This window comes from Schistocerca americana, chromosome X, assembly GCF_021461395.2.
Source record: "Schistocerca americana isolate TAMUIC-IGC-003095 chromosome X, iqSchAmer2.1, whole genome shotgun sequence".
Classification (NCBI taxonomy): domain Eukaryota; kingdom Metazoa; phylum Arthropoda; class Insecta; order Orthoptera; family Acrididae; genus Schistocerca; species Schistocerca americana.
Genome location: NC_060130.1, coordinates 623608629 through 623630181, shown reverse-complemented (window position 1 = coordinate 623630181; position 21553 = coordinate 623608629). Strand labels below are relative to the sequence as shown.

The 21553-nt window shown below is 43.5% G+C and overlaps 1 protein-coding gene across 1 annotated transcript in view; it reads left to right on the top strand.

The window, feature by feature from the left end:
- The window catches only part of LOC124556208, an 86754-nt gene extending 76271 nt beyond the window's left edge, over positions 1 to 10483 (top strand). The window contains exon 5 of the mRNA XM_047130197.1: positions 10154 to 10483. The gene's annotated coding sequence lies outside the window, so the exon portion shown is untranslated. The remainder of the gene's footprint in view (positions 1 to 10153) is intronic.
- Positions 10484 to 21553: the final 11070 nt, after the last annotated feature.

The following is a 21553-nucleotide window of genomic DNA, read 5'->3' as shown; positions in this document are numbered from 1 at the left end:
ACCGCCCAGTCCACGCCACACAACCCCTGCTACCCGTGTAGCCGCTTGCTGCGTGTAGTGGACTCCTGACCTATCCAGCGGAACCCGAAACCCCACCACCCTATGGCGCAAGTCGAGGAATCTGCAGCCCACACGGTCGCAGAACCGTCTCAGCCTCTGATTCAGACCCTCCACTCGGCTCTGTACCAAAGGTCCGCAGTCAGTCCTGTCGACGATACTGCAGATGGTGAGCTCTGCTTTCATCACGCTAGCGAGACTGGCAGTCTTCACCAAATCAGATAGCCGCCGGAAGCCAGAGAGGATTTCCACCGATCCATAGCGACACACATCATTGGTGCCGACATGAGCGACCACCTGCAGATGGGTGCACCCTGTACCCTTCATGGCATCCGGAAGGACCCTTTCCACATCTGGAATGACTCCGCCCGGTGTGCACACGGAGTGCACATTGGTTTTCTTCCCCTCTCTTGCTCGCTGTTCCGCGTATGTTACAAAGAAGACATTTCACAGCAGAGAATCGTTATTGCAGTAAAAATTGAAGACATGATACATCAGTACATCCTTGGAAGAGATGTTGGACTCGCCTTCGATGCAGCTCTTTTCATGTAAGCATCTTTAAGGGACCTGAAATCTTTCAGGAAAGAAAGGAATTCGGAAGGGATTATTTGTGGCCTATAGTACGGTATCAACCGTGTCCTTTGCATAACTCAAAATGGGAAACCGCAGAAAACCATTTTCAAGATTGCCAGCGGATGGATTCGAAGCGCCCCAACTCCAAATTCAGCGATTCTTAACTCAATGCTTCAATGCGCAGAGCTACCACAATCGGTGGAGGATTAGGAGAAAACTAGTCGGTGCACATTGTTTCAAAATAATGCATCAAAGATGGAATTCTTATATTGCAAGATTTTCCTATAATTTTGCATGTTTTGTTATTTTATAGTCCATGAATGCAAACATATTTTAAGATTTAATTGTGCACGGAATTGCTAGTTTCAGTTATACTATTACGAGAGCGTAGAAGGATTTTGGCCAAAGGGGTGAGAGGGAGGGGTAGGCAAGGCGCAGTCCCTTGGACGAATTGAAGCAGCCGCTGAAAACTCCTTTTAGAAACGAAAGAACGAACGAACAGTGGAATCTGTTGTCATTACATATCCCTTCCGCACTCCACAATCCTCTCCCCATCGTTCCGTATCCAAACTGGTTTTTATAATTGAGTAGCACCCGAGTGACCAGATAGGGGGTTTTTCTGCCACTTGAGCCACAAATAATAGAATTTTGAGCAATTATTTTAAAGCAATGAGGAGCATCGTTTTAAAACGTATTAAATACAGCCGAGTTCAGAATACAGTTCGATGCGTTTTCACCTCAACTGTGATATGCTGTTTAAGGCCGTTGATTCAGATCGTTTATGTCATATTTTTTCCAATAGTAATGTAGTGTTGAAAAACATGAATCGGATCAAATCGTAGTATGTACAGCGCAGCCGACTGTTCAGAACGTATTATGTTCAGGGCAAGTTTACCAGCATGCGTTACTAGCCACTCTTTTGCTTGCTGTTTCTGCTATTTTCGTCCTACAGCTCACTGTGTGGTGTTGATTTCATGACTGTGCACTTTCGATAATCATGGTGGGATATTTACCCGTGGAAGAGTGATATAAATGAAGTAGAATCAGAATTAGAGCTGCAAAAACTAAAAGACAGCGTAAAAGAGAAGCTTAGCAAGTAATAACGCCTGATGTATTTTACGAATGATCATTCTGAGAGACATTTGTAATGTCGGAGCACTGATGTGATATTCGTGACAGAAATATTGCATAAATGCATGTTTTTATACTTTGATGGAGCTTTACTATCTGTAGTTAGGGCGTGACGAGTGGTATTTCGTTTTAGGTTCTTCAGCTCAGATACACGTTAAGTAATTTTGAGCCGCCTTGTAATCTAAATGGCTCTGAGCACAATGGGACTCAACTGCTGAGGTCATTAGTCCCCTAGAACTTAGAACTAGTTAAACCTAACTAATCCTAAGGACATCACAAACATCCATGCCCGAGGCAGGATTCGAACCTGCGACCGTAGCGGTCTTGCGGTTCCAGACTGCAGCGCCTTGAACCGCACGGCCACTTCGGCCGGCCCCTTGTAATCATAAACAAGACAAATTCAAGTGTGGAAGCATCCCGGTATTCTACCTGGCGAAGGCAAAAAGTAAAGTTTACATATTACGGGACAAAGTGTAACAAAGTTGTAGACTCAGTTATATGACGAAGAACTGTAAAGTATTTAGCAGAAAGGCGCAGTGGAGTTTCAACCGAATTACCTGACTCTAAGAACTGGATGTCGACATACTGTTGGAAACAAGATTTGGAGATAACTAGAAAGAGGTTGATAGTTTGCAGTTTCATGTTTCGACACTAAATATCGATGCAGAATCAGCTGAAACTGGTAGGCCGACTCGTGTGAACGATGAGTGTGACTGTTAGCACGTGGAAGAAGGACTGAGTGCATCATTGTAACACATCGATCTACCGTCAACAACATGTTAATAACCTTATTTTCTTATGTGATATGTTGTGTACAACAATAAAATCAATAAAAATTGAAATGAGCATTTGAAATCATATTGTGTAAAAACATGATTCAATCAAAAGGTATTTTGTTTAGTGAATTGATTCAAAATTCAAAACGTATTAAGTGGAATTTAAAAATTAAAATGGTCCCTTCATCCAGTGGGAAGTGATTTCGATCATGACTGATTCTGGAACATAATCTGAATACTTACGTCCTGCAGTCGAGAATTTTGACGTATTACATTTGGCTGGGAAAAGAATGTTTTTTCGCTTCCTGTAAAAAATTATGGTATATGCACATAATACGATTTGAAATGATACTTCTCAAATGTAACAGTCACCGTTTGGACGATATTTCTGTTAATCAAGGAGATTCTGGGCGACACAGGCAAATCCAGATGTATTTTTATGCAGTGAATTTAATTTAATGGTATTTGTAATGATGTTTACCGCTCCGCTGTCTTGTGAAGCAGTGAAATATTCCAACCATGAAGGTCTACCAGTCTCCAAACAACGACTCCATTGCTAACGTTAAACTGCTGTACATAGGCAATTAGGCTATTATAGTAGTTCGTACATATTTTTAACTTACCATACACAATCTTACACATAATTAGAAACTATCCGGCCTGGTGGCCGAGCGGTTCTAGGCGCTACAGTCTGGAACCGCGCGACCACTACGGTCGCAGGTTCGAATCCTGCCTCGGGCATGGATGTGTGTTGATGTCCTTAGGTTAGTTAGGTTTAAGTAGTTCTAAGTTCTAGGGGACTGATGACTTCAGAAGTTAAGTCCCATAGAGCGCAGAGCCATTTGAACTATTTTTGAATTAGAAACTATCATAACAACACACAGCACGGAAACAACAAACGGCAATACTTACATTAAATTCAACTGCAACTAAGAACTGAACCGATTCACAAAACAACAAATCAGCTTAAGGAAGGCCAACAATGTACAGCTGTTGCTCTTGGTTAAAGTAAGGATGGGCCATGGCCGACAGTGCCAAATCTATCGATGGCGACGTTTACTATAAGTAGTGCGTATCTCTTTTTCGTCGTATGGTTGAAAATCAAAATAGCTTTCAATTTCACTACATGGCAGCTGACTAATGTGTTACTTCCACTTCTTCATGCTGAGGACAGCTATCGAATGAAGGGTTTACCGTTAGGCATTTCCTTCCTCTTAAGATTGGGGGGAAAATTTGTTATTCTTTATTTTAGTGTGTATTACGGGGCAGTGTGTGGGACGTTTTTATTGACTTAATTTATTTGGCTTTCTTGTTTCGTCAGTGCATTTTCCTCTTAAGGTTGCGTGCTTTAACGGTCAATTTCATGTAGGTGACTGGAGGGGGAGGGAGCAGGGGTGGGAAGTCCGGACCTCCTGGAACCCTCGGTCGGCCACTTCCTTGGTTTGATGTAGCTCTTCACGCTAGTCTACACTGTGAAAAACCTCCTTGTCAATGCATAATTACTGGAACCTACACCCGCTTGAACCTCCTTACCATCTAAACCCACCATACTTCCCTTAACTACCGAATTGACAACGCCTAGATGCCTCAGGATGTGTCCTATCAATCGGGCCCTGCTTTTACTCAAGTTGTGGCGTAAATTTCTTTTTTTTCCCCTGTTCGATTAAGTACCTCAGCACCAATTATTCGAACTACTCATCAAATCTTCAACATTCTTCTGCTGTACAATTCAAATTTTTTATTCGCTTCTTGCCTTAACTGCGTATCGTCCAAGTTTCACTTCAGTTCAAGACTACACTCCAGACAAATACCTCTAGGAAAAAACATTTATATTAAATGTAGACGAACTCCTATTTATCGGAAATGCTTTCTTTCTGTTGTTAGTCTGCATTTCATATCCCGTCTGCTTCTGCCATTACCAGTTATTTTGCGCAAACAGGTGAACTCATCTACTAATTTTAGTGTCTCATCTCCTAATCTAATGCCTTTAGCATCACCCGATTTAGTGCGTCTACTGTTCATTATCCTTGTTTTACTCTTGTTGATGTTCATCTTATAATCCGTCTTCAAGAAATGACCCATTCTGTGCAGCTCCTCTTCGAAGTTCTTTGCTATGTCTGAGAGAAAACAAGCTTTTGTTTCTTCTCCTTGAACTTAATCCCTCTTCCAAATTTCTGTTTGGTTTCCTTCACTGCTTACTCGATTTACAGATTGAATAACGTTGGGAAGAAGCTACAACGTCGTCGTATCTCCCACTTAACTATTTTCAACTCTTATAACTGCAGCGTGTTTTCTGTAGAAGTTTTAAATAACTTTTTCATTCCTGCATTTTGTCCTTGCTATCTACAGAATTTCAAAGAGAACATTTCAGTCAACATTGTCGAAAGTTTATTCTAAATCTGCAAATGCTATAAACGTAGGTTTGCCCTTCTTTAACCTATCGCCTAAGATAAGTGGATGCGGTCAGCACTGCCTTTAATGTTCCTACGTTTCTCTGGAACCCAAACTGTTGTTCGCCGAGGATGACTTCTAGGTTTTCCTACTCTTCTGTAAGTAATTGGTTTCAGCATTTTGCAATCATGACTTGTTACATTGATATCTACACCTGTCAGCGCCTGCCTTCTTTGGAACTGGAATTATTGAATTTTTCTTCTGGTCTGAGGGTATTTGGCTTGTCTCATATATTTCGTATATCTTGAGGTTACCTCCTAAAATTGCGGGTGATATGCGTTTGTTGTTGTAGTTATTCTCACAGAAAACCTTTTGCAGTTGGTTCAGGTCTCGTGGCAAAATTTCGGAGACAAAACGGATCCCTAAAAATGGTTCAAATGGCTCTGAGCACTATGGGACTCAACTGCTGTGGTCATCAGTCCCCTAGAACTTAGAACTACTTAAACCTAACTAACCTAAGGACATCACACACATCCATGCCCGAGGCAGGATTCGAACCTGCGACCGTAGCAGTCGCACGGTTCCGGACTGCGCGCCTAGAACCGCGAGACCACCGCGGCCGGCAAAACGGATCCCTCTCGATGAACCATGGTTCATTGAACAGTGCGCTATTGAGTAGCGTGGTGGTGGCTGAAACCGTGCACATTCCGGACCGTATGATTTGATTTTCTGTATACGTTGTGGCTGATCCGCCAGTAGGGTTTTCAGTGGATGAAAAAAATCAAGGAAGGCCACGGTACCGTCTTTTTAAACCTCCATTGTCATCTTGATGAGTTCATGCATGCTGCTGAGGTGTTCAATGAACTCCCCCAAGTTTTTCACGTCCATACGGCCAGACGACCAAAGCATCGTCGATATAGCTGTGAAAACAAATCGTCTTTGGAATTTCGGGAGTTTTCCGGAGCAGAACAACGCCTTGGAGGAGAGTAAAAGACTTCCGGTTTTCCCATACTGTATTCTGTGGCGATGGATTAGGTATCTGCTGAAGAAACAGACACGCATGTTGCTTTTCAGGCCTCCAGCTAAAATACACCAACCCATGTGGATTGGAAAAGATAACGTAGCTAGAGCTCTCGGCATTTAAAAAATTCCTTACGAGTGCGGACAGGGCAGACCAAAAGCACCATAGAACAACGCCGAACTGAACGTGAGAGATGTCTGCGCCTGTGCTACGCAGATAAAAAGGCGACAGCTAAACACTTATTGGGAAATGGACACTGCATACCGTGAGACCTCTATCGTCACGAAGGCTAGGGTTTCTGGTACGGGGCAATATTGCAGCTACGGAGATCAGGCTATCAAATAACACTATCACGCCGGTTTCCAGAAGAGTACAATGTGGAACTGGGTCATCGAGAGGGCGAGCACAGCAGAGACGAAATAAATAAATAAAAATTCTTTAATATGACGACGGCCTAGGCAGCGTTGACGTCACAGCCGGTACCATTTCCATGTAAAGACGAGGTCTGCAACCACAAAGCAGTCAATTACCACTTAACAATGGCTGAGAAGCAGTTGGCCGAAATCTCATGGATGTATAACCACTTGATGCAGCTGGAAGTCCGACAACATGTTATTTAGGGTTTTGTGTGTGGCGTTCATTGTCATTAAATCACTAAAACCACTGTAAAAGATTTTCTTGTGCGTTATATGGTGCTTAACACTCTTTCTTAAAGTATAATCGATTTTTATTCTACAAATACTGGACTATATTTCATGTATCCTTAGACTGAGACGGATAGAAACATCTACATTTAGGTTTGTAAGGTCTGTCTAAACAAACAGTCTATTTGATTTTACAGAGTTGTGTGTACCTTACAGTAATAGGTAGTCTCATCTACAACAAGTCCGTAACAATCAGAAAATTTTATATGCGAGGATAGTTCATTCTAGCGCGACAGGTAATTTTTATCGAATGTTGCACTATGCTCCAAAGTGACACAGATTAACGACTATAGTTTTCAACGTGGTCACCAAGTGTCTGCACACAACAGACGGAATGTTGTACCAATCGTTCAATTCTTCGACGATAGAAATCCACTGCGTAGTCACGGATCTATTTGATAACTGGTGTGTGAACATCCTCATCACTGGACAATCTATTTCTACCCAAGACGTTCATCCAGCTTGCTGAAAAGACGGAAACCGCATGTGCAGGACCTGGAATTTCTCATCATCACCACCCACGTCTGTGCGGCACTGGTCAAATTGTTGACACCATTTCACTACCACTGGACGCGACGTTGCATTTGGTCCATATACCTCCAGAATTTCACTGTGAATCTGCACTGATCAGTCAGAAAATTATGACCACCAACCTGCTATCGATATAAATCCATACAGGCGATAGGAGCGTCACCTGGCGAGGAATGACTGCTAGTCAGACACACGCACGGCGTATGTAGTATCAATGAGCGCGCTGTTCGTGTGTAAATGGGAAAGGCGCGCGATGTATCTGAATCTGACCGACAGCATATTGTGATTTCCCGGAGGCTCGGCACGAGCATTTCGAAAACTGCAGGACCTGTCGGGTGTTCGAGGAGTGCTGTGGTCTTCAACTCGTGGAGAATCCAAAGTGAAACCACGTCCAGACGTCGTGGGGCTGGGCGGCCACCCCTCATTACAGATGTCGGACGTCGTAGGCTGGGCAGACTGAGAAAACAGGACAGGTGGCGATGTGTGACAGAACTAACACCAGACTTTAATGCTGGGCAGAGTACATGTGTCTCTGATCACACATTGCACGAAACACTCCTGACGACGAGCCTCCGCGGCCGTCGACCATGCATGCGCCAATGTTAACACCACGACATCGGCAACTTCAGCATGTCGATGGGAAGGCGCGAATCCGTCATCTTCCAGGGGTACAGCTCCTTGAAACCTGTATTGCGGAACGGAGACAAGCTAGCGGCGGCTCCACGGTGCTCTGTGGAACATTCATGTGGGTATCCACAGGTCCAGTGGAGCTCGCGCAAGTCACCACGACGGCCAAGGAGTATCGTACACGTTGCAGGCCCCATAGGCTCCTTCGTGACGATCACGTTTCCCGACGGCAGTGGCATTTCTCAAGACAATACGTGATGTAACAAGGCCAGGAGCGTGATGGAGTGGTTCTAGGAACACAGTTCCGATTGATGTGACGGTCTCCCATCTCGCCAGAGCTGAACTCGATCGAACACATCTGGGATGTGATTGAACGTGGCGTCAGAACTCAACGCCCCCTCCCCGGAATTTATGGGAACTAGGTGACTTGTGCATGCAGAAGTAGTGCCAACTCCCTCCAGCGACGCCGCAAGGCCTCATTACTTCCACGCCACGGCGCGTCGCTGCTGTTATCCGAGCCAAAGCTAGACATACCGGCTATTAGGTGGAAGGTCATACATAATATTCTGGCTGATAAGTGTATGCGCAAGTTACACGTTTTGCCCTCAAGAATCGTACTTTCCCGAGTACTTCCACAACAGACTCTATTTCCAGATACCGCACCAGTTCTTTCACACTGTCAAGCACTTGTCATCCTTACCGCAGCAGACTGTGTCTGCAGGACACCAGTACTATGTTCCGATAATGCTCCACTCTTGTTGCGCAGTGATCTTAGGGTGGGATGACAAGCGTAACTTACTTTTTGAAGTCCATACGCATGTAACCGACTCTGCTATTTTTCATTGAATTGCAGAAATTAGTTACTTTTTTCTGCGACACAAAGGTATAGTTCGCAATTAGTGCAATGCACAAATGTGAAACCCTTTCACCAAAGCAACCCACATCGTAAATAACGTTTATGGGTTTTATTCATCAGCCTAGTTAAATGCGTGGCATGGAACATTTTTGCTGTTGGTGATGGCTCAGGCTTTAGTGTTCTGGGGTGTTAATAATTGGAAATGCATCAAGTTTGTCAATACTTTCCTTTTCTTCTTCGTCGCTGTCTTTTTCCTCCTGTATTCACTCTTATGAATGTGAAAACGTACGTCGTTACCGAATGTAGACTCACAGCTACATCGTAAAAAATGAATCGCAGTATTGTTTCGAGGAAGTAAACAATCATTTATTCTACAGCGTAGGGTATATTACCATATTACGACATATTATACACGCATTATAGTTCAAAACTACTAAAAATACGCAGAAGTTGCCTTTATTTCACGAAGTCATGCTGTCACTGCGATCAACAGCTTTCTCCAGTCAGATTCTGAAACCTACTGGGTGCTTGCAGAAGCAAAAACAAGTGATGCACAGAGATCACATGGTGTGAAGCGAGCGCTACAATCAGGGGCAGTACGTTTAGGTAATTGCCTGAGCTAGAAAAAAAGAACAAAAGTTGGATTTAACACGTATGCAACATGAGGACTAAGCAACATAAGGGTACCAAACTGTTAATTAGAAGTTATCAATGTCAATCACAAAAGAACTTCAGTTTAGGGCATTCAGACTTCTAATCAAATTACTGCAACAGACTGTAAATGTAGTGATCTGTAAATTAAAATAGTATGTGCTCTGGAACATTTTTATAGTCATATTTGAAAAGTATTAGCCTATGCCATAAAAAATAAGTTCTATGCTAGTTCATTAATTAAATTAACACAAAAGTATCGCTTTATGTTAACATTAAAATGAAATTCAGATTGATAGATGATGGTGCTCAGCATTTAACTGTGATGTAATAGGCGCTACCGTTATTTAAATTAGAGACAGCGGTTTCATGATTGTTTCAAAGTCTATAAGGAACTTCTTATACAACACAACATTGAAGATCACAAAAATAAAGGCGTTTTTCAATAGTGTAACTAGCATATGTGGCATCCTACTGTAATTAGTATGATACGCATTTAGCATTACTACATGGGACTGGAATTTGTGGTATAAATGATGTGAAATTTATCACAGTTTTGCATTATTTCTCAATGCAGAAAACTTGTGAGCTGTTATAGTTATTTAATGGTGGTAAAAAACTACTTACTTCATTTTTAAAACAATACGATAAGCAAAATAGAGCAGTCTATAAATGCACTGCGACTACATAAAACACTAAGTGTTATTAGTTATTCATGTCTTGCAGTTTCTACAAACTTTGTATTCCTTATAGATTCCTGAATATTTAAATTTCTGTATGTTGCTCCCAACCAAGAAAAACAAAACTCAAGAGATGTTACTGCTCTGTTTTCCAGGTTTGCTGTAGCTGACACCAGAAGAGCTCCCATATCCAAGATATGTGTTCCTTCAAAACAACTTTGTGGGTAATACATAAACTTTTGTAGAAAATGATACCTACCTATAATGATGTGGGTCAGTAGTCTTTCCGTAGTGGTATATGTAGCCGCATATATGGTTTATTAAAAATTATTATAAACATGTAATGGTGTTTTCTAACAAATATTTTAAAGAATGTGATGGTTAATTTGTATGTTAAAGCATTTTAAAAATGTATATTTCAGTGTTTTATATTATAATGGAAACATTGAAAATTATAACTATTTGATATAATAGAAAAAATAATAGCAAACCTCTGCATTTTTTTTGGCAAATTTGTGAATTACACCATTCGTTAGAGTCCGTAGCAATTACCACTTAATAAAATAATCTATTTTGCGTCAGTGTGGATCATAGACCACTCTTTATTCTTCCCAATGAACTTAACAGTCTTTCAGCTTCAGTAACTGATGCAGACCAGGGACAAGTTATTCTTGCAACGTAAGTACCGTAGTACGGATATCGACAGTCGAATGATACTTATTTTCAGTTATGAAGATACGTGTGTTTTACCATCCATCAAGACCATTTATCTGAATACTCTTTTTAGTGTGCAGTCGATGTGTGAAGATTAATGAATCTAAAGACTACATTATCACAAATCACTGACTTAGCAATGAAATGGAACAGACCGTGAGCAGATCCACAAGTGTCATAAATGCCTGTTTATTTGGCAGAATGCTAAACATTTGTTTGAAACGGTATATGTTAGCACTGTCAGTGCTTACAGAGTCATACTTCCCAAAATAGAAGTTGTGATGTTGTACGTCCTCCAGTTATTCATCATCGGAGTGCAAATGGGGAGTTTTAATTAAGTGATTAAAAGACAGCAAACCAAATGTCAGCTTCGTGAAAGTTATAAACGACCAGTGGTTGTACCCTTTATTATTTTGTTGTTTCGTGGGGAATTATCTAGTATTGCTTCAATCAAAGTATAACCTTATTTGTATTTGCAACACTGTCAGATTCTATTAAGATAGCACTTGTGTTTTCAAATTTCTTCTGGTTTAAATATAACGTATGAGGGTACGGAGAAGTCGAGGTACATTTGAATATTAGGTGCAAAGCTTAATTGATAGGAAAACATTTCACAATGACGTTTCAATGACATTTTTATTGTCGTTTGGGTACCGATGTTTCGTTTGGTTGATCAATAACTGCAAGAAACAGCCGTTTATTATTCGCAGGAAAACGTCAGTTCATCATCATTTCTTATGCTTGTACATTTAATGATATACCAAGATATCTGGTGGAAACGTATGTATATACACTACTGCAGGGGCTTCTATTTGAATTCGCTTGATGTATCTTTAAATTTAACAAACAAGCATCTGAAATGATTATGTACGTAAAATGAAACTGGTATTGTATTACAGTGTTCCAATGACTTCTGACGAATTGTTCACTATGTAACATCGTAGTTGCTAATTCCCTTTTGGTATGCCACCCTTGAAATATATGAATAACCACTATATAAGCCTTCAGAAGCTTGAGATCCACTGGATCTTGTTTCGAATACGAATATATGATACCATCAGAAACGCCCTTTGTTATTAAACAAACGAAATAAATTAAAATAACCCACTTAGCTTCCTCATGCAAGCTATACCGCTTTCCAACACTATAAAATGGCATGACGTACTCTTCGACGCTTTTGGTATGAGAATAAAGATATATAGGGTGATTTTTTTCCACCGTGTACAAACTCTAGGGATTGATTGATGAGAGGATATGGAACAAAAAAGATCTAATGAACTTGCATCCGGAAATGCATGGTTTCCATGCTAGCAACCATTTATTCAATCATACTTCGTACAGAGACTGCTGTCTAATACGTGCTGTGCCATGCAGCCACAGTTACGGTATGCATGATTTCCTCCTAGAGAGTGGTAGTGTTCCTGATACGTCATGCCCTAGAGCCCTCTTCTGCCATATTAATTGGTAATGTTGTGTCCGATTCAATTCTCCAGCTGACTCACCTTGTAGTGGATGTGATACAGCGTCGTACACAATGGTTCCGTATTCGAATCGAGGGCTTGCCGACATGGTGTTTACTTATGGAAAGGGAAATGGTAATGGGCGGCAGGCAGCAAGGTTGTATCAGGTGACCTATTCCCGCCAACAACAGGGTTTTTTCAGGAAGCAGGAAATCATGAAGGACGTGCCCGAAATGTTCGGACATCAGACTTGGAGAAAAATGTAACACACTGGAAGGCGACCGCCGTTCAGTACCAGGCAGTTGGTCCGTCAGTACAGAATGAGCCAGACGACCACGTGGAACATTCTCCATGACAATTGTCACTTCCGTTGTCACTTAAGCGTGTGCAGGGCATACTAGCGACAGATTTCGCACATCGGGAGCAGTTTTGTCCCCCCCCCCCCTTTTTTTCCATCAGGCAACCACGATTCAGGGATCTGTGTGATCCATCCTATCCACAGATGCGGACACATTTATGCAGCGTGGTATCTTCAACTTTCATGATAGTCATCTTTGGGAAAGTATGCAGACCCCCCACGGTATGGTTACAGCAAATCTTTAGCAGCCGGAATGTGTGGGCTCGGATTATTGGCGACCGTATTTTGGAACCAGTCTTCCTTCCACGTCGCCTAACAGGCCGGAATTGTCGGCGGCTCTTGCGGGTGACTTTGCTTCCCCTGCTGTAAGAAGTCCCACTGATGGTTCGAAGGGCTATGTAGCTGCTTCATGATGGTGCTCCAGCCCACTTCGCCGTTAACGTCCGGACGCATCTCAGTCGCGTCTTCCGTCGTCGATGGATCGGACGTGGGGGTCCACTGCATGGCCTGCTCGTTTATCGGATCTCAACCAGTACGATTTCTGGTTATGGGGCCATCTCAAAAGTATCGTGTATGCAGAGCGCCTTCCAGACGTGAAGACACTGGAGCAGCGTGTTCATGCTGCCTTTGACATTGTTCGGATGAAGCCTCGTTGATGTGGATATGTTATTTATTTATTTATTTTTCCGTGGGACCAAATTAAGGAGAAGTCTCCATGGTCATGGAACGAGTCGATACATGAAATTATAACACGATATTAGAAACAGATAAAATGAAATATAAAAAAACATATTCAGGTGACAAGTCGTAAGTTTAAATGAAGAAAATCAACAATGTAACACTGGAATTTGCTTAATTTTTTAGCTCTTCCATGAGCTCCTCAACAGAATAGAAGGAGTGAGCCATGAGGAAACTCTTCAGTTTAGACTTAAAAGAGTTTGGGCTACTGCTAAGATTTTCGAGTTCTTGTGGTAGCTTATTGAAAATGGATGCAGCAGAATACTGCACTCCTAGACAGAACATGCTACGGCGCGCACACGCATGCATTGAGACACGTGGAAACCATTTTCAACACATACTGTAACCGTGGCTGTATGGTCCAGCGCGTATTAGAACGCAGTCTCTGTAACAATGAATGACTGTATACATGGTCACTACCATGGAACCCATGCATTTCCGGACGTAAATTCATTAGACCTTACTTGTCCTGTATCCTCTCACCGATCAATCCCTATAGTATGTACACGGGGGAAAAAATTACCCTGTATTTTGCTACCTTAATTTATTTACAGTTAACTTAACGGACCACTTTTTTTACATATTTTATTTTCAAACATTTTGTATAACAAGAAAAACTCAATTTTGTTCCATTCATAAGCCACGTCGACAGCGGCCGCGCCGCACTTCATCACACAACACCCAGGTAAGACGTTCCGCTGTGGCAGCCGGCCGCGGTGGCCGAGCGGTTCTAGGCGCTTCAGTCCGGAAGCGCGCGACTGCTACGGTCGCAGGTTCGAATCCTGCCTCGGGCATGGATCTGTGTGATGTCCTTGGGTTAGTTAAGTTTAAGTAGTTCTAAGTTCTACGGGACTGATGACCTCAGATGTTAAGTCCCATAGTGCTCAGAGTCATTTGAACCATTTTTGAACACTGCGGCACGTCGGGTGTTGATGTCAAACCACACCATTCTGCGTTATTCTGCGCAACAAGGAATGAGCTCCGCGTACTGTTGGTACGTTTTACAGGTTTGCTGTAGCTGACACCAGAAGAGCTCCCATATCCAAGACATGTGTTCCTTCAAAACAACTGTGTGGGTATACATAAACTTTTGTGCAAAATGATACCTACCTACAATGATGTGGGTTAGTAGCCTTTCCTTGGTTCGTTTGTGCATACTCTGTCTGGACAGCTTCCTCATTTTCCATTTTTACTGACGCGCGCGTGCGTACACTGGAACATTGCCTGGCACCTATGAATGAATACTCTGCCCCATTCCGCGTCAAACAAAAACGCGCTGTACAGAGCAGCGCAGAACGGCACAGATCCAGGCAGAACTGCGCAGAATGGGGCTGAGTGTTCGCAGGTGCGCAGCAATGTTCCAGTGTGCGCGCGCGGGCGCGCGTCAATAAAAATGGTAAACGAGAAAAGCCGCACAAACGGGGCGCACACGAGCGAAACATTTCCTCTGATGTACGGACATTTAGTGGAAATTGTGTGTTATTGCGCAGAGCTGAGCGGTTTGACGCCCACTCCAGATGCGCCGCGCTGCACCGAATCTCTTCCCCTGGCGAGGCACGACTGATGTGGACGCGGTTTGATATATGCTTGTGATCTTGTTACGTGCCCGTGGACGGACATTCCGGCAGTGAGAGTTACTCTTAATGTGTTTCTTCTTCAGTCTAAGAGTTACTACGCTACTGGCCATTAAAATTGCTACACCACGAAAATGACGTGCTATAGACGCGAAATTTAACCGACAGGAAGAAGATGCTGTGATATGCAAAATGATTAGCTTTTCAGAGAATTCACACAAGGTTGGCGCCGGTGGCGACACCTACAACGTGCTGACATGAGGAAAGTTTCCAACCGATTTCTCATACACAAACAGCAGTTGGCCGGCGTTGCCCGGTGAAACGTTGTTGTGATGCTTCGTGTAAGGAGGAGAAATGCGTAACATCACGTTTCCGACTTTGATAAAGGTCGGATTGTAACCTATCGCGATTGTGGTTTATCGTATCGCGACATTGCTGCTCGCGTTGGTCGAGATCCAATGACTGTTAGCGGAATATGGAATCGGTGGGTTCAGGAGGGTAATACGGAACGCCGTGCTGGATCCCAACGGCCTCGTATCACTACATCTACATCTATATTTATACTCCGCAAGCCACCCAACGGTGTGTGGCGGAGGGAACTTTACGTGCCACTGTCGTTACCTCCCTTTCCTGTTCCAGTCGCGTATGGTTCGCGGGAAGAACGACTGTCTGAAAGCCTCCGTGCGCGCTCGAATCTCTCTAATTTTACATTCGTGATCTCCTCGAGAGGTATAAGTAGTGGGAAGCAATATATTCGATACTCATCCAGAAACGCACCCTCTCGAAACCTGGACAGCAAGCTACACCGCGATGCAGAGCGCCTCTCTTGCAGAGTCTGCCACTTGAGTTTGTTAAACATCTCCGTAACGCTATCACGGTTACCAAACAACCCTGTGACGAAACGCGCCGCTCTTCTTTGGATCTTCTCTATCTCCTCCGTCAACCCGATCTAGTACGGATCCAACACTGATGAGCAATACTCAAGTATAGGTCGAACGAGTGTTTTGTAAGCCACCTCCTTTGTTGATGGACTACATTTTCTAAGGACTCTCCCAATGAATCTCAACCTGGTACCCGCCTTACCAACAATTAATTTTATGTGATCATTCCACATCAAATCGTTCCGCACACATACTCCCAGATATTTTACATAAGTAACTGCTATCAGTGTTTGTTCCGCTATCATATAATCACACAATAAAGGATCCTTCTTTCTATGTATTCGCAATGCATTACATTTATCTATGTTAAGGGTCAGTTGCCACTCCCTGCACCTAGTGCCTATCCGCTGCAGATCTTCCTGCCTTTCGCTACAACTTTCTAATGCTGCAACTTCTCTGTATACTACAGTATCATCCGCGAAAAGCCGCATGGAACTTCCGACACTATCTACTAGGTCATTTATATATATTGTGAAAAGCAATGATCTCATAACACTCCCCTGTGGCACGCTAGAGGTTACCTTAACGTCTGTAGACGTCTCTCCATTGATAACAAAATGCTGTGTTCATTCGGTAATGGATAATTCTAAGGGATAAATTACACTACTGGCCATTAAAATTGCTAGACCAAGAAGAAATGCAGATGATAAACGGGTATTCATTGGACAAGTATATTATACTAGAACTGACATGTGATCACATTTTCACGCAATTTGGGTGCATAGATCCAGAGAAATCAGTACCCAGAACAACCACCACTGGCCGTAATAACGGCCTTGATACGCCTGGGCATTGAGTCAAACAGAGCTTGGATGGCGTGTACAGGTACAGCTGCCCATGCAGCTTCAACACGATACCACAGTTCATCAAGAGTAGTGATTGGCGTATTGTGACGTGCCAGTTGCTCGGCCACCATTGACCAGACGTTTTCAGTTGGTGAGAGATCTGGAGAATGTGCTGGCCAGGGCAGCAGTCGAAAATTTTCTGTATCCAGAAAGGCCCGTACAGGACCTGCAACATACGGTCGTGCATTATCCTGCTGAAATGTAGGGTTTCGCAGGGATCGAGTGAAGGGTAGAGCCACGGGTCGTAACACATCTGAAATATAACGTCCACTGTTCAAAGGGCCGTCAATGCGATCAAGAGGTGACCTAGACGTGTAACCAGTGGCACCCCATACCATCACACTGGGTGATACGCCAGTATGGCGATGACGAATACACGCTTCCAATGTGCGTTCACCGCGATGTCGCCAAACACGAACGCGACCATCATGATGCTGTAAACAGAACCTGGATTCATCCGAGAAAATGACGTTTTGCCATTCGTGCAACCAGGTTCGTTGTTGAGTACACCGTCGCAGACACTCCTGTCTCTGATCCAGCGTCAAGGGTAACCGCAGCCATGGTCTCCGAGCTGATAGTCCATGCTGCTGCAAACGTCGTCAAACTGTTCGTGCAGATCGTTGTTGTCTTGCAAACGTCCCCATCTGTTGACTCAGGGATCGAGAAGTGGCTGCACGATCCGTTACAGCCATGCAGATAAGATGCCTATCATCTCGACTGCTAGTGATACGAGGCCTTTGGGATCCAGCACGGCGTTCCGTATTACCCTCCTGAACCCAACTATTCCATATTCTGCTAACAGTCATTGGATCCCGACCAACGCGAGCAGCAATGTCGCGATATGATAAACCGCAATCGTGATAGGCTACAATCCGACCTTTATCAAAGGCGGAAACGTGATGGTACGCATTTCTGCTCCTTACATGAGGCATCACAACAACGTTTCACCAGACAACGCCGGTCAACTGCTGTTTGTGTATGAGAAATCGGTTGGAAACTTTCCTCATGTCAGCACGTTGTAGGTGTCGCCACCGACGCCAGCCTTGTGTGAATGCTCTGAAAAGCTAATCATTTGCACCTCACAGCATCTTCTTCCTGTCGGTTAAATTTCGCTTGTGTAGCACGTCATCTTCGTGGCGTAGCAATTTTAATGGCCAGTAGTGTATATGACAGAAAATCGTAAAAACATTAAAGTTCATAACCGAATTTAGAAAACATGTCATACTACTTTCCTCCTTGACAAATTTCCATTTGCTCTACATTCAGATACCAAAGTTTGCAGTAAGTAATGTGACAGATGTTCACGTTTATTCTATGTAATCTTCCATTCACTCAGATAACTTTTGTCCTTTGATAAGCATTAGTATAACATGTAAATGTTAATTGTGTGCCTGTAAATACGAGGACTATGTAGAAAGTAGGGAACGTTTCCGTCTGACGCCGCTAGGCGCTCGCCGATCGCGCATTTTTTGGTATTGCGTGCTAGGCAACTCAGTCGGCATCCATCCGTGACAGCAGGAACGTCTCTGCGCGTCTGGTTTTTTTTATATTCGAATTTGTAATGCGCGCTGCAGTCGAAAATCCCGCCAGTTGTGAGGTGCCGTCTGTGTTGCGGGTTTTGTTGGCAAAAAACCTAAAACCTACATAAATTTATCGTGAACTGTGTGAAGTGTACGGAAACAGCGTAGTGAGTGAATGTTCCGTCCGGAAATGGTGCATTCGGCTTAAAAATGGCCGAACCAACTTTCATGATGAAGAGAAGAGTGGACGCCCGAGCATTGTGACACGATCTTGTCGCTAATGTTGATGAAACGGTTCGTGAAAACTGTCGCTTCACAACAACGGAGCTTTCGCTTTCTTTTCCACAAGTTTCACGGACTTTGTTGTTTGAAATTTACACTCGAAAGCTACGCTACCACAAATTTTGTGCACGATGGGTGCCCAAAATGCTTACAGTGCTCCATAAAGAACTGCAAAGGGGGGCAATGTTGACATTTCTGGAGGCCTACCACAAACATGGTGATTCATTACTTGATTGAATTGTAACTGGTAACGAGACGTGGGTGAAATACGTTAATTGCGAGACAAAATTACAGTCCATGGAGTGGGGGCACACAAGGTCCCCCCAATAACTATGAAAATGTTTGCAAACCTTGTCAGCAAGGAAGCTGATGGAGACCGTGTTTTGGGATAGGCAAGGTGTGCTTCTTACTGATTTTCTCGAGCGTGGAGCAACCATAAATTCTGCCTGGTACTGTCAAACTTTTCACAGCCTTAGAAGAGCAGTTCAAAACAAACGCCAAGGAAAGCTGCCGTTCAAAATGTTGTTTTTGCACGACAATGCCGGACCTCACACGGCAAACAGCACTAAAGAACTCCTTAATTCAATCAAATGGAAAATTTTCCCTCATTCGCCCTACATCCCCGATCTTGCAGCAAGCGACTTCCACTTGTTTCCCAAGATGAAGAACTGGCTTGCAACGCAGCGCTTTGATGACGACACGGAACTCCAGGCGGGCTTGACTCACTGGCTGAAGTCTCAGGCGGCAGAAATTTACGGCGAAGGTATTTCATATCTTGTCCACCGCTATAAGTCCCTCAATTTGTTTAGTGACTAGGTGGAAAAGTAGTATGTCAGTCGTTCTTTCACATGCATATAATAAAATTTATTTCTTGTACTTAGTTTTTCTAATACCAAAACGTTCCGCACTTTCTGAATAGCCCTCGTACATAGAATAGTTACGTGACCGTAAAAGGACGTGTTTTGATGAGGAATAGTCGTATGGTTTACCTAAAAAAAAAAATCAAGCTGCGACCATGAAATTCGATGATGATTCTGTACATTTGATGTAAGCCAAAGAACGATTGTGTATATACTGAATCGCAACCACAACTACCCCTGTTACGTGCAGTGAGTTGAACATCTGCCATTATGTGGATGCGACGCAGCTCTGTACTATGCTCTGCGACGATCTTTCGTCGTTGTTTAACACTGTCCATTTCTGGACAAATTTTCATAGGATCTTCTTTCCTCAACTTCCAATCAGGAATCCGTTCCTAAAGTTTGACGGTTCAAACGGTTCAAATGGCTCTGAGCACTATGGGACTTAACTTATGAGGTCATCAGTCCCCTAGAACTTAGAACTACTTAAGCCTAACTAACCTAAGGACATCACACACATTCATGCCCAAGGCAGGATTCGAACCTGCGACCGTAGCGGTCGCGCGGTTCCAGACTGAAGCGCCTAGAACCGCTCGGCCACATCGGCCGGCAAAGTTTGACGGTTTTATTAACATTCACCCTCTATAGTGTAAGAAGATATATATTCTAAATGTGTGATGGACTGTCGTATGAGCTTCAAAGTAATAGTTATAAAGCTTTGTCAATCAGTATCACATTAATGACAGAGCTGTAATACATCTGAAATATTTTTAACTACATAATAGTTCATTTTCACTTAATTAATTTCACTCTGCGTTAGTCTACATGTGTATGCAGAACAATTATAGGCATTATAGAAGAAATTATGTCTAGATGCCTACAGTCTGTCTCTGTTAATCACACGTGAGGTGAGACACGACTCTCATATTGTCAAGAACACTAACAGCAAAAAAACTTCTTCTTTTCAGAGAGTGTGTGTGTGTGTGTGTGTGTGTGTGTGTGTATGTGTGTGTGTGTGCGCGCGCGCGCGCACGCACGTGCGTGCGTTTCTGTGTGCGTGTGTGTGTGCGTGCGCGTGCTTACGCAATTACAGAAAACAGGGTGAACCACAATTCATACTCTCAGATACCACATTGCAATATGCGATTTTTGCACACTAACTGTGCAACAATGTTTGTAACAAATTTTCATCCCGTGCATATTTTCAGTGCAAAATAAAGGCAATTTAGCAACACTGCAATCACATGCACAAGTATCTTGACAAAATTCTGAGGTAACAAAATCGTTGCATACCTCCTAATATCGTGTCTGGCCTCCTTTCGTCTGACGTAGTGCAGCAACTCGACGTGGCTTGGACTCAGCAAGCGATGGGATCTGCCCTGCACAAATACTGAGACATGCTGCCTCTATATCTGTCGCTGATTACGAAAGTGTTGCGGTGCAGGATTTCGTGCACGAACTGACGTCTCGATTATGTACCGTAAATGTTCGATGGGATGCATGTCTGGCGATCTGGATGGCCAAATCATTCGCTCGAATTGTCCACCATGTTTTTCAACCCGATTGCGAACGATTGTGGCCCAGTGACATCGCGCATCGTTTTTTGGGCACATGAAGTCCACAAATGGCTGCAAATGGTCTCCAACTAGCTGAACTTAACCATATCTAGTTAATAATCGGTTCAACTGGACCAGAGGAATCAGTCCATTCCATGTAAACACAGCCCATACAATTATTGAGCCATCATCATCTTACACAGTGCCTTGCTAACAACTTGGGTCCATGACTTCGTAGCGTCAGCGCCACACTCGAACCCTACCATTAGCTCTTACCAACTAAAGTCTGGACTCATCTGATCGGGCCACGGTTTTCCAGTCGTCTAGGGTCCAACCACGAGCCCAGGAGAGGCGCTGCGGGCGATGTTGTGCTGTTAGCAAAGGGGCACTGGCGTTGGTCGTCTACTGCCATAGCCCATCAACGAAAAATTTCGCAGCACTATCCAGACGGATTCGATCGTCGCACGTCCCACATTAATTTCTGCGCTTATTTCACACAGAGCTGCTTGTCTGCTAGCACTGACAACACTAAACAAACGCCCCTGCTCTCGGTCGTTAAGTGAAGGCCACTGTGTTGCTCGTTGTGATAGGTAATGCCTGAAGTCTGGTATTCTCGGCACACTCTTTAGACTGTGGAATACTGTGTGATGTCACTGCCAGACACCACACTTGCTAGGTGGTAGCCTTTAAATCGGCCGCGGTCCATT